Genomic DNA, 12,872 nt, shown 5'->3' on the forward strand with positions numbered 1-12,872 from the left:
CGTCCCCTATTGGGCACTTGGACTATCTAGGTTAACTAACGGGCACTAGGACTATCTAGGTTAACTAGCGGGCACTTGGACTATCTAGGTTACCTAGCAGGCACTTGGATTATGAAGGATCCCTAGCGGGCACTTGGACTATCTAGATTACCTAGCAGCCACGTGGACTATGTAGGTTAACTAGCGGACACTTGCACGATCTAGGTTAACTAGCGGCCCTTGCACTATGTAGGTTAACTAGTGGGCCCATGGAATGTGTAGGTTTAATAGCAGGCACTTGGACTATCTAGGTTAACTAGCAGGCACTGGACTATGTAGTTTCCCTAGCGGGCATTTGGGCTATTTAGGTTACCATCGGGAATTTGGACTATGTAGGATACCTAGCGGGCACTTGGACTATGTACGTCCCCTAGTGGGCACTTGGACTATCTAGGTTAAAGAACGGGCACTTGGACTATGTAGGTTGCCTAGCGGGCACTTGGACTATGTAGGTTCCCTAGCTGGCACTTGGATTATGTAGATTCCCTATCGGGCACTTGGATTATGTAGGTTCCCTATCGGGCACTTGGACTATGTAAGTTAACTAGCGGGCACTTGGACTGTCTAGGTAACCTAGCGGGCACTTGGACTATCTAGGTTAACGAACGGGCACTTGGACTATGTAGGTAACCTAGCGGGCACTTGGACTGTCTAGGTTACCTAGCGGGCACTTTGACTATCTAGGTTAACGAAAGGGCACTTGGACAATGTAGGTTACCTAGCGGGCACTTGGACTATGTAGGTTACCTTACGGGCACTTGTACTATCTAGGTTACCTAACGGGAACTTGGACTATGTAGGTTAACCAGCGGACACTTGGACGATCTGGGTTAACTAGCGGGCACTTGGAATATCTAGGTTAACTAGCGGTCCTTTGGACTATGTAGGTTAACTAGCGGGAACTTGGACCATCTAGGTTAACTAGGGGTTCTTGGACTATGTAGGTTAACTAGTGGGCAGTTGGACTATCTAGGTTAATTAGCTGACCTTGGACTATGTACGTTAACTAGCGGGCATTTGACTATCTAGGATAACTAGCTGACCTTGGACTATGTAGGTTAACTAGCGGGCACTTCCACAATGCAGGTTTCCTAGCGGGCACTTTGACTATGTAGGTTCCCTAGCGGGCACTTGGACTATATAGGATCCCTATGGGCACTTGGACTATCTAGGTTCCCTAACGGGCACTTGGAATATATAGGTTCCCTATCAGGCACTTGGACTATGTAGGTTCCTCAGCGGGCACTTGGAATATGTAGGTTCCCCATCGGGCATTGGACTATGTAGGTTAACTAGCAGGACCTTGGACTATCTAGGTTACGTAGCGGGCACTTGGACTATGTAGGTTAACTAGCGGACACTTGGACAATCTAGGTTACCTAGAGGGCACTTGAACTATGTACATACCCTAGCGGGCACTTGGACTATCTAGGTTACCTAGCGGGCACTTGGACTATGTACGTACCCTAGCGGGCACTTGGACTATCTAGGTTAACTAGAAGGCCCTTGGACTATGTAGGTTAAATAGAAGGCACTTTGACTATCAAGGTTACCTAGCGGGCACTTTGACTATCTAGATTAACTAGGGGGCCCTTGGACTATCTAGGTTTACTAGCGGGCACTTGGACTATCTAGGTTAACTAGCGGGCACTTGGACTATGTAGTTTCCCTAGCGGGCACTTGGACTATGTAGGTTAACTAGAAGGCACTTGGATTATCAAGGTTACCTAGCGGGCCCTTGGATTATGTAGGTTACCAGCGGGCACTTGGACTATCTAGGTTAACGAACGTGTACTTGGACTATGTAGGTAACCTAGCGGGCACTTGGACTATCTGGGTTAACGAATGGGCACTTGGACTATGTAGGTAACCTAGCGGGCACTTGGACTGTCTAGGTTTCCTAGCGGGCACTTTGACTATCTAGGTTAACGAAAGGGCACTTGGACTATGTAGGTTACCTTGCGGGCACTTGGATTATCTAGGGTAGCTAACAGGAACTTGGAATATCTAGGTTACCTAGCAGGCACTTGGACTATGTAGGTTACCTTGCGGGCACTTGTACTATCTAGGTTACCTAACGGGAACTTGGACTATGTAGGTTATCTAGCGGACACTTGGACGATCTAGGTTAACTAGCTGACCTTGGACTATGTAGGTTAACTAGCGGGCACTTGTACTATCTAGGTTAACTAGCGGGCACTTGCACAATGCAGGTTCCCTAGCGGGCACTTTGACTATGTAGGTTCCCTAGCGGGCACTTAGTCTATATAGGTTCCCTATGGGCACTTGGAAAATCTAGGTTCCCTAACGGGCACTTGGAATATATTGGTTCCCTATCAGGCACTTGGACTATGTAGGTTCCTCAGAGGGCACTTGGACTATGTAGTTCCTTATCGGGCCTTGGCCTTGTAGGTTAACAAGCAGGCCCTTGGACTATCTAGGTTACCTGGCGGGCACTTGGACTATGCAGGTTAACTAGCGGACTCTTGGACAATCTAGGTTACCTAGCGGGCACTTGGACGATCTAGGTTAATTTGCGGGCACTTGGACTATCTAGGTTAACTAGCGGGCACTTGGACTATCTAGATTAACTAGCGGGCCCTTGGACTATCTAGGTTTACTAGCGGGCATCGGACTATCTAAGTTAACTATCGGGCACTTGGACTATGTAGTTTCCCTAGCGGGCATTTGGATTACTTAGGTTACCTAGCGGGCACTTTGACTATCTAGGTTAACGAACGGGCACTTGGACTATGTTGGTTAACTAGCGGACACTTTGACTCTCTAGGTTAGCTAACGGGCAATTGGACTATCTAGGTTACCTAGCGGGCACTTTGACTATATAGGTTCCCTAGCGGGCACTTGGACAATTTAGGTTACCTAGCAGGCACTTTGACTATCTAGGTTAACTAACGGGCACTCGGAATATGTAGGTTCCCTAGCGGGCACTTGGACTATGTAGATTCCCTTACGGGTACATGGACTGTCTAGGTTGACTAGCCGGTAATTGGACTGTCTAGGTTACCTAGTGGGCACTTGGACTATGTTGTTTACCTAGCAGGCACTTGGACAATGTAGGTTAACTAGCGGGCACTTGGACTATCTAGGTTAACATACGGACCTTGGACTATGTAGGTTAACTAGCGGGCACGTGGACTATGTACGTCCCCTAGTGGGCACTTGGACTATCTAGGTTAACTAACGGGCACTAGGACTATCTAGGTTAACTAGCGGGCACTTGGATTATGAAGGATCCCTAGCGGGCACTTGGACTATCTAGGTTACCTAGCAGCCACGTGGACTATGTAGGTTAACTAGCGGACACTTGCACGATCTAGGTTAACTAGCGGCCCTTGCACTATGTAGGTTAACTAGCGGGCCCATGGATTGTGTAGGTTTAATAGCAGGCACTGGACTATGTAGTTTCCCTAGCGGGCATTTGGACTATTTAGGTTACCATCGGGAACTTGGACTATGTAGGATACCTAGCGGGTACTTGGACTATGTACGTCCCCTAGTGGGCACTTGGACTATCTAGGTTAACGAACGGGCACTTGGACTATGTAGGTTGCCTAGCGGGCACTTGGACTATGTAGGTTCCCTAGCGGGCACTTGGATTATTTAGGTTCCCTATCGGGCACTTGGATTAAGTAGGTTCCCTATCGGGCACTTGGACTATGTAGGTTAACTAGCGGGCACTTGGACTGTCTAGGTAACCTAGCGGGCACTTGGACTATCTAGGTTAACGAACGGGCACTTGGACTATGTAGGTAACCTAGCGGGCACTTGGACTGTCTAGGTTACCTAGCGGGCACTTTGACTATCTAGGTTAATGAAAGGGCACTTGGACTATGTAGGTTACGTAGCGGACACTTGGACGATCTGGGTTAACTAGCGGGCACTTGTAATATCTAGGTTAACTAGCGGGCACTTGTACTATCTAGGTTAGCTAACGGGAACTTGGACTATGTAGGTTAACTAGCGGACACTTGGACGATCTGGGTTAACTAGCGGGCACTTGGAATATCTAGGTTAACTAGCGGGCCCTTGGACTATGTAGGTTAACTAGCGGGAACTTGGACCATCTATGTTAACTAGCGGGTTCTTGGACTATGTAGGTTAACTAGCGGGCAGTTGGACTATCTAGGTTAACTAGCTGACCTTGGACTATGTACGTTACCTAGCGGGCACTTGGACTATCTAGGTTAACCAGCTGACCTTGGAATATGTAGGTTAACTAGCGGGCACTTGCACTATCTAGGTTAACTAGCGGGCACTTGCACAATGCAGGTTTCCTAGCGGGCACTTTGACTATGTAGGTTCCCTAGCGGGCACTTGGACAATATAGGTTCCCTATGGGAACTTGGACTATCTAGGTTCCCTAACGGGCACTTGGAATATATAGGTTCCCTATCAGGCACTTGGACTATGTAGGTTCCTCAGCGGGCACTTGGAATATGTAGGTTCCCCATCGGGCATTGGACTCTGTAGGTTAACTAGCAGGACCTTGGACTATCTAGGTTACGTAGCGGGCACTTGGACTATGTAGGTTAACTAGCGGACACTTGGACAATCTAGGTTACCTAGCGGGCACTTGAACTATGTACATACCTTCGCGGGCACTTGGACTATCTAGGTTACCCAGTGGGCACTTGGACTATGTACGTACCCTAGCGGGCACTTGGACTATCTAGGTTAACTAGCGGGCACTTGGACTTTCTAGATTAACTAGCGGGCCCTTGGACTATCTAGGTTTACTAGCGGGCACTTGACTATCTAGGTTAACTAGCGGGCACTTGGACTATGTAGTTTCCCTAGCGGGCACTTGGACTATGTATGTTAACTAGAAGTCACTTGGACTATTAAGGTTACCTAGCGGGCCCTTGGACTATGTAGGTTACCAGCGGGCACTTGGACTATCTAGGTTAACGAACGTGCACTTGGACTAAGTAGGTAACCTAGCGGGCATTTGGATTGTCTAGGTTACCGAGCGGGCACTTGGCCTATCTAGGTTAACAAATGGGCACTTGGACTATGTAGGTTAACTAGCGGACACTTCGACTATCAAGGTTAGCTAACGGGCAATTGGACTATCTAAGTTACCTAGCGGGCACTTGGACTATGTAGGTTCCCTAGCGGGCACTTGGACTAACTAGGTTACCTAGCAGGCACTTGGATTATGAAGGATCCCTAGCGGGCACTTGGACAATCTAGGTTAACTAGCAGGCACTTGGACTATCTAGGTTACCTAGAGGGCACTTGGACTATGTACGTTCCCTAGCGGGCACTTGGGCTATCTACGTTACCTAGCGGGCACTTGGACTATGTAGGTTAACGAACGGGCACTTGGACTATGTAGGCAACCTAATGGTCACTTGGACTGTCTAGGTTACCTAGCGGGGACTTGGACTATGTAGGTTAACTAGCGGGCACTTTGACTATGTAGGATCCCTATGGGACATTTTTACTAATTAGGTTAACTAGTGGGCACTTTGACTATCTAGGTTAACTAGCGGGCACTTGGACTATCTAGGTCAAATAGCGGGCCCTTGTACTATGTTTCTTAACTAGCGGGCACTTGGAATATCTAGGTTAACTAACGGACCTTGGACTATGTAGGTTAACTAGCGGGCCCTTGGACTATGTAGGTTAACTAGCGGGCACTAGGATTATCTAGGTTAACTAACGGACCTTGGACTATGTGGGTTAACTAGCGGGCACTTGGACTATCTATGTTTCCTAGCAGGCACTTGGACTATGTACGTCCCCTAGTGGGCACTTGGACTGTCTAGGTTAACTAACGGGCACTAGGACTATCTAGGTTTACTAGCGGGCATTTGGACTATCTAGGTTAACTAGCAGCACTTGGATTATGAAGGATCCCTAGCGGGCACTTGGACTATCTAGGTTACCTAGCGGGCACTTGGACTATGTACGTCCCCTAGTGGGCACTTGGACTATCTAGGTTAACTAACAGGCACTAGGACTATCTAGGTTAACTAGCGGGCACTTTGACTATCTAGGTTAACGAATGGGCACTTGGACTATGTAGGTTACCTAGCGGGCACTTGGACTATCTAAGTTAACGAACGGGCACTTGGACTACGTAGGATCCCTATAGGACATTTGTACTACATAGGTTAACTAGCGGGCACTTTGACTATCTAGGTTAACTAGCGGGCACTTGGACTATCTAGGTCAACTAGCGGGCCCTTGTACTATGTATGTTACCTAGCGGGCAGTTGGAATATGTAGGTTAACTAGCGGACAATTGCACGATCTAGGTTAACTAACGGACCTTGGACTATTTAGGTTAACTAGCGGGCACTAGGATTATCTAGGTTAACTAACGGACCTTGGACTATGTACGTTACCTAGCAGGCACTTTGACAATCTAGGTTAACTAACAGGCACTTGGACTATGTAGGTTGCCTAGCGGGCACTTGTACTATGTAGGTTCCCTAGCGGGCACTTGGATTATGTAGGTTCCCTAGCGGGCACTTGGATTATGTAGGTTCCCTAGCGGGCACTTGGTCTATGTAGGTAACCTAGCGGGCACTTGGACTGTCTAGGTTACCTAGCGGGCACTTTGACTAGGTAGGTTAACGAATGGGCACTTGGACTATGTAGGTTACCTAGCGGGCACTTGGACTATCTAAGTTAACGAACGGGCACTTGGACTATGTAGGTAACCTAGCGGGCACTTGGACTGTCTAGGTTACCTAGCGGGCACTTTGAATATCTAGGTTAACGAACGGGCACTTGGACTATATAGGTTACCTAGCGGGCACTTGGACTATGTAGGATCCCTATCGGACATTTGTACTACTTAGGTTAACTTGCGGGCACTTTGACTATCTAGGTCAACTAGCGGGCCCTTGTACTATGTAGGTTAACTAGCGGGCACTTGGACTATCTAGGTTAACTAACGGACCTTGGACTATGTACGTTACCTAGCAGGCACTTTGACAATCTAGGTTAACTAACAGGCACTTGGACTATGTAGGTTGCCTAGCGGGCACTTGGACTATGTAGATTCCCTTACGGGTACTTGGACTGTCTAGGTTAACTAGCGGGTAATTGGACTGTCTAGGTTACCTAGTGGGCACTTGGACTATGTTGTTTACCTAGCAGGCACTTGGACTATGTAGATTAACTAGCGGGCACGTGGACTATGTACGTCCCCTAGTGGGCACTTGGACTATCTAGGTTAACTAACGGGCACTAGGACTATCTAGGTTAACTAGGGGGCACTTGGATTATGAAGGATCCCTAGCGGGCACTTGGACTATCTAGGTTACCTAGCAGGAACTTGGAATATCTAGGTTACCTAGCGGGCACTTGGACTATGTAGGTTACCTTGCGGGCACTTGTACTATCTAGGTTACCTAACGGGAACTTGGACTATGTAGGTTAACTAGCGGACACTTGGACGATCTGGGTTAACTAGCGGGCACTTGGAATATCTAGGTTAACTAGCGGGCCCTTGGACTATGTAGGTTAACTAGCGGGAACTTGGACCATCTAGGTTAACTAGCGGGTTCTTGGACTATGTAGGTTAACTAGCGGACACTTGGACAATCTAGGTTACCTAGCGGGCACTTGAACTATGTACATACCCTAGCGGGCACTTGGACTATCTAGGTTACCTAGCGGGCACTTGGACAATGTACGTACCCTAGCGGGCACTTGGACTATCTAGATTAACTAGCGGGCACTTGGACTATGTAGTTTCCCTAGCGGGCACTTGGACTATGTAGGTTAACTAGAAGTCACTTGGACTATCAAGGTTACCTAGCGGGCCCTTGGACTATGTAGGTTACCAGCGGGCACTTGGACTATCTAGGTTAACGAACGTGCACTTGGACTAAGTAGGTAACCTAGCGGGCATTTGGATTGTCTAGGTTACCGAGCGGGAACTTGGCCTATCTAGGTTAACGAACGGGCATTTGGACTATGTAGGTTAACGAGCGGACACTTCGACTATCAAGGTTAGCTAACGGGCAATTGGACTATCTAGGTTACCTAGCGGGCACTTGGACTATGTAGGTTCCCTAGCGGGCACTTGGATTATCTAGGTTACCTAGCAGGCACTTGGATTATGAAGGATCCCTAGCGGGCACTTGGACAATCTAGGTTAACTAGCAGGCACTTGGACTATCTAGATTATCTAGAGGGCACTTGGACTATGTACGTTCCCTAGCGGGCACTTGGGCTATCTACATTACCTAGCGGTCACTTGGACAATATAGGTTAACGAACGGGCACTTGGACTATGTAGGTAACCTAGCTGGCACTTGGACTGTCTAGGCTACCTAGCGGGGACTTGGACTATGTAGGTTAACTAGCGGGCACTTGGACTATGTAGGATCCCTATGGGACATTTGTACTACTTAGGTTAACTAGCGGGCACTTTGACTATCTAGGTTAACTAGCGGGCACTTGGACTATCTAGGTCAACTAGCGGGCCCTTGTACTATGTAGCTTAACTAGCGGGCACTTGGAATATCTAGGTTAACTAACGGACCTTGGACTATGTAGGTTAACTAGCGAGCCCTTGGACTATGTAGGTTAACTAGCGGGCACTTGGACTATCTAGGTATCCTAGCAGGCACTTGGACTATGTACGTCCCCTAGTGGGCACTTGGACTGTCTAGGTTAACTAACGGGCACTAGGACTATCTAGGTTTACTAGCGGGCATTTGGACTATCTAGGTTAACTAGCAGCACTTGGATTATGAAGGATCCCTAGCGGGCACTTGGACTATCTAGGTTACCTAGCGGGCACTTGGACTATGTACGTCCCCTAGTGGGCAATGGACTATCTAGGTTAACAAACAGGCACTAGGACTATCTAGGTTAACTAGCGGGCACTTTTACTATCTAAGTTAACGAACGGGCACTTGGACTATGTAGGATCCCTATCGGACATTTGTACTACATAGGTTAACTGGCGGGCACTTGGACTGTCTAGGTAACCTAGCGGACACATGGACTATGTAGGTTAACGAACGGGCACTTGTACTATGTAGGTAACCTACCGGGCACTTGGACTGTCTAGGTTACCTAGCGGGCACTTGGACTAGCTAGGTTAACGAATGGGCACTTGGTCTATGTAGGTTACCTAGCGGGCACTTGGACTATCTAAGTTAACGAACGGGCACTTAGACTATGTAGGTAACCTAGCGGGCACTTGAACTGTCTAGGTTACCTAGTGGGCACTTTGACTATCTAGGTTAACGAACGGGCACATGGACTATATAGGTTACCTAGCGGGCACTTGGACTATGTAGGATCCCTATCAGACATTTGTACTACTTAGGTTAACTAGCGGGCACTTTGACTATCTAGGTCAACTAGCGGGCCCTTGTACTATGTAGGTTAACTAGCGGGCACTTGGACTATCTAGATTAACTAGCGAATCTTGGACTATGTAGGTTACCTAGAGTGCCCTTGCACTATGTAGGTTAACTAGCGGGCACTTGGACTATCTAGGTTAACTAACGGGCACTAGGACTATCTAGGTTACCTAGCAGGCACCTGGATTATGAAGGATCCCTAGCGGGCACTTGGACTATTTAGGTTACCTAGCGGGCACGTGGACTCTGTAGGTTAACTAGCGGACAGTTGCACGATCTAGGTTAACTAGAGGGCCCTTGCACTATGTAGGTTAACTTGCGGGCCCATGGATTATGTAGGTTACTAGCAGGCACTTGGACTATGTAGTTTCCCTAGCGGGCATTTGGATTATTGAGGTTACCATCGGGAACTTGGACTATGTAGGTTACCTAGCGGGCACTTGGACTATCTAGTTTACCTAGCAGGCACTTTGACTATCTAGGTTAACTAACGGGCACTTGGACTATGTAGGTTGCCTAGCGGGCACTTGTTCTATGTAGGTTGCCTAGAGGGCACTTGGACTATGTAGGTTCCCTATCGGACACTTGGACTATGTAGGTTAACTAGCGGGCACTTGCACTGTCAAGGTAACCTAGCGGGCACTTGGACTATCTAGGTTAAAGAACGGGCACTTGGACTATGTAGGTAAACTAGCGGGCACGTGGACTATCTAGGTTACCTAGCGGGCACTTTTACTATCTAGGTTAACGAACGGGCACTTAGACTATGAAGGTTACCGAGCGGGCAATTGGACTATGTAGCATTCCTATCGGACATTTGTACTACGTAGGTTAACTAGCGGGCACATTGACTATCTAGGTTAACTAGCAGGCACTTGGACTATCTAGGCCAACTAGCGGGCCCTTGTACTATATAGGTTAACTAGCGGGCACGTGGACTATCTAGGTTAACTAGCGGACCTTGGACTATGTAGGTTAACTAGCGGGCCCTTGGACTATGTAGGTTAACTAGCGGGCACTTGGACTATGTACATACCCTAGTGCGCACTTGGACTATCTAGGTTACCTAGCGGGCACTTGGACTATGTACGTCCCCTAGTGGGCACTTGGACTATCTAGGTTACCTAGCGGACACTTGGAATATGTACGTTACCTAGCGGGCATTTGGACTATGTACGTTTCCTAGCGGGTACGTGGACCAGATAGGTTCCCTAGCGGGCACTTTATCTATTTAGGTTAACTAGCGGGCACTTGGACTATCTAGGTTAACTAGCGAGCACTTGGACTATCTAGATTAACTAGCGGGCATTTGGACTATTAGGGCCCCTACCTGGCATTTGGACTATATTGGTTACCTAGCGGATACTTGGACTATGTAGGTTAACGAATGGGCACTTGGACTATGTAGGTAACCTAGTGGTCACTTGAACTGTCTAGGTTACCTAGCGGACACTAAGACTATGTAGGTTAACTAGCGGGCACTTGGACTATCTAGATTAACTAGCGGGCCCTTAGACGATGTAGGTTAACTAGCGGGCCCTTGCACTATGTAGGTTAACTAGCGGGCCCATGGATTATGTAGGTTTACTAGCAGGCACTTGGACTATCTAGGTTAACTAGCGGGCACTTGGACTATGTAGGTTCACTAGCGGGCATTTGGACTATATAGGTTACCTGGTGGGCACTTGGACTATGTAGGTTACCTAGCGGGCACTTGGATTATCTAGGTTACATAGCAGGCACTTTGACTATCTACGTTAACTAACGGGAACTTGGACTATGTAGTTTCCCTAGGGGGCATTTGGACTATTTAGGTTACCTAGCGGGCACTTGGACTATGTAGGTTACCTAGCGGGCACTTGGACTATCTAGGTTACCTTGCAGGCACTTTGACTATCTAGGTTAACTAATGGGCACTTGGACTATGTAGGTTGCCTAGCGGGCACTTGGATTATGTAGGTTAACTAGCGGGCACTTGGACTGTCTAGGTTACCTAGTGGGCACTTGTATTATCTAGGTTAACGAACGGGCACTTGGACTATGTAGGTTACCTAGCCGCCACTTTCACTATCTAAGTTAGCTAACAGGTACTTGGACTATCTAGGTTCCCTAGCGGGCACTTGTACTATCTAGGTTACCTAGCTGGCACTTGGACTATGTAGGTCAACTAGCGGGCCCTTGGACTATCTAGGTTAGCCAACGGGCCCTTAGATTATGTAGGTTAACTAGCGGGTACTTGGACTATGTAGGCTAACTAGGGGGCCCTTGGACGATCTAGGTTACCTAGCGGGTACTTGAACTATCTAGGTTAAGTAGCAGGCACTTGCAGTATCTAGGTTGCCTAGCGGGTACTTGGACTATGTATGTTCCCTAGCGTGCACTTGGACTATCTATGTTAACTAGCGGACACTTGCACTATGTAGGTTACCCCGGAGGCACTTGGAATATCTAGGTTAACTAGGTGGCACTTGGACTTAGTAGGTCAACTAGCGGGTCCTTGGACTATCAAGGTTACCCACCAGGCACTTAGATTGTGTAGGTTAACTAGCGGGCACTTGGAATATGTAGGTTAAGTAGAAGACACTTGCACTCTGAAGGTTAACTAGCGGGCCCATGGACTATGTAGGTTTACTAGCGGGCCCTTGGACTATCTAGGTTCCCTAAAGGGCACTTGGACTATCTAGGTTACCGAACGGGCACTTGGACTATCTAGGTTACCTAGCGGGAACTTAGACTATGTGGGCTACCTAGGGGGCCCTTGGACTATCTAGGTTAACTAGCGTGCACTTGGACTATGTAGGTTCCTTAGCGCGCACTTGGACTATCTAGGTGTACTAGCGGGCACTTGTACGATATAGGTTAACTAGCATGCCCTTGGAATATCTATGTCACGGAGCGGGCACTTGGTATATAGGTTAACTAGCGGGCACTTGGACTATGTAGGTTAACTAGAGGACACTTGGACTATCTAGGTTAACTAGTGGGCCCTTGGACTATGTAGGTTAACTAGCGGGCACTTGGACAATCTTGGTTAACTAGCGGGCACTTGAATGGTCTAGGTTAACTAGCGGGCACTTGGACTATCAAAGTGAACAAGTGAGCCATTGGACTATGTAGGTTAACTAGCGGGCCCTTGGACTATCTAGGTTACCTAGTGGGCACTTGGACTATATAGGTTACCTAGCGGGCACTTGGACTATGTGGGTTACCTAGTGGGCACTTGGACTATCTAGGTTAACGAACGGGCACTTGGAATATGCAGGTAACCTAGCGGGAACTTGGACTGTCTAGGTTACCTAGCGGGCACTTGGACTTCTAGGTTAACGAATGGACTCTTGGACTATGTAGGTTGCCTATCGGGCACTTGGAATATCTAGGTTAGGTAACGGGCACTTGGACTATCTAGGTTACGTAACGGGCACTTTGACTATCTAGGTTTCATAGCGGGCACTTGGACTATGTAGGTTAACTAGC

The sequence above is a fragment of the Tenrec ecaudatus genome (assembly GCF_050624435.1).
Source record: "Tenrec ecaudatus isolate mTenEca1 chromosome 16 unlocalized genomic scaffold, mTenEca1.hap1 SUPER_16_unloc_8, whole genome shotgun sequence".
Taxonomy (NCBI): Eukaryota; Metazoa; Chordata; class Mammalia; order Afrosoricida; family Tenrecidae; genus Tenrec; species Tenrec ecaudatus.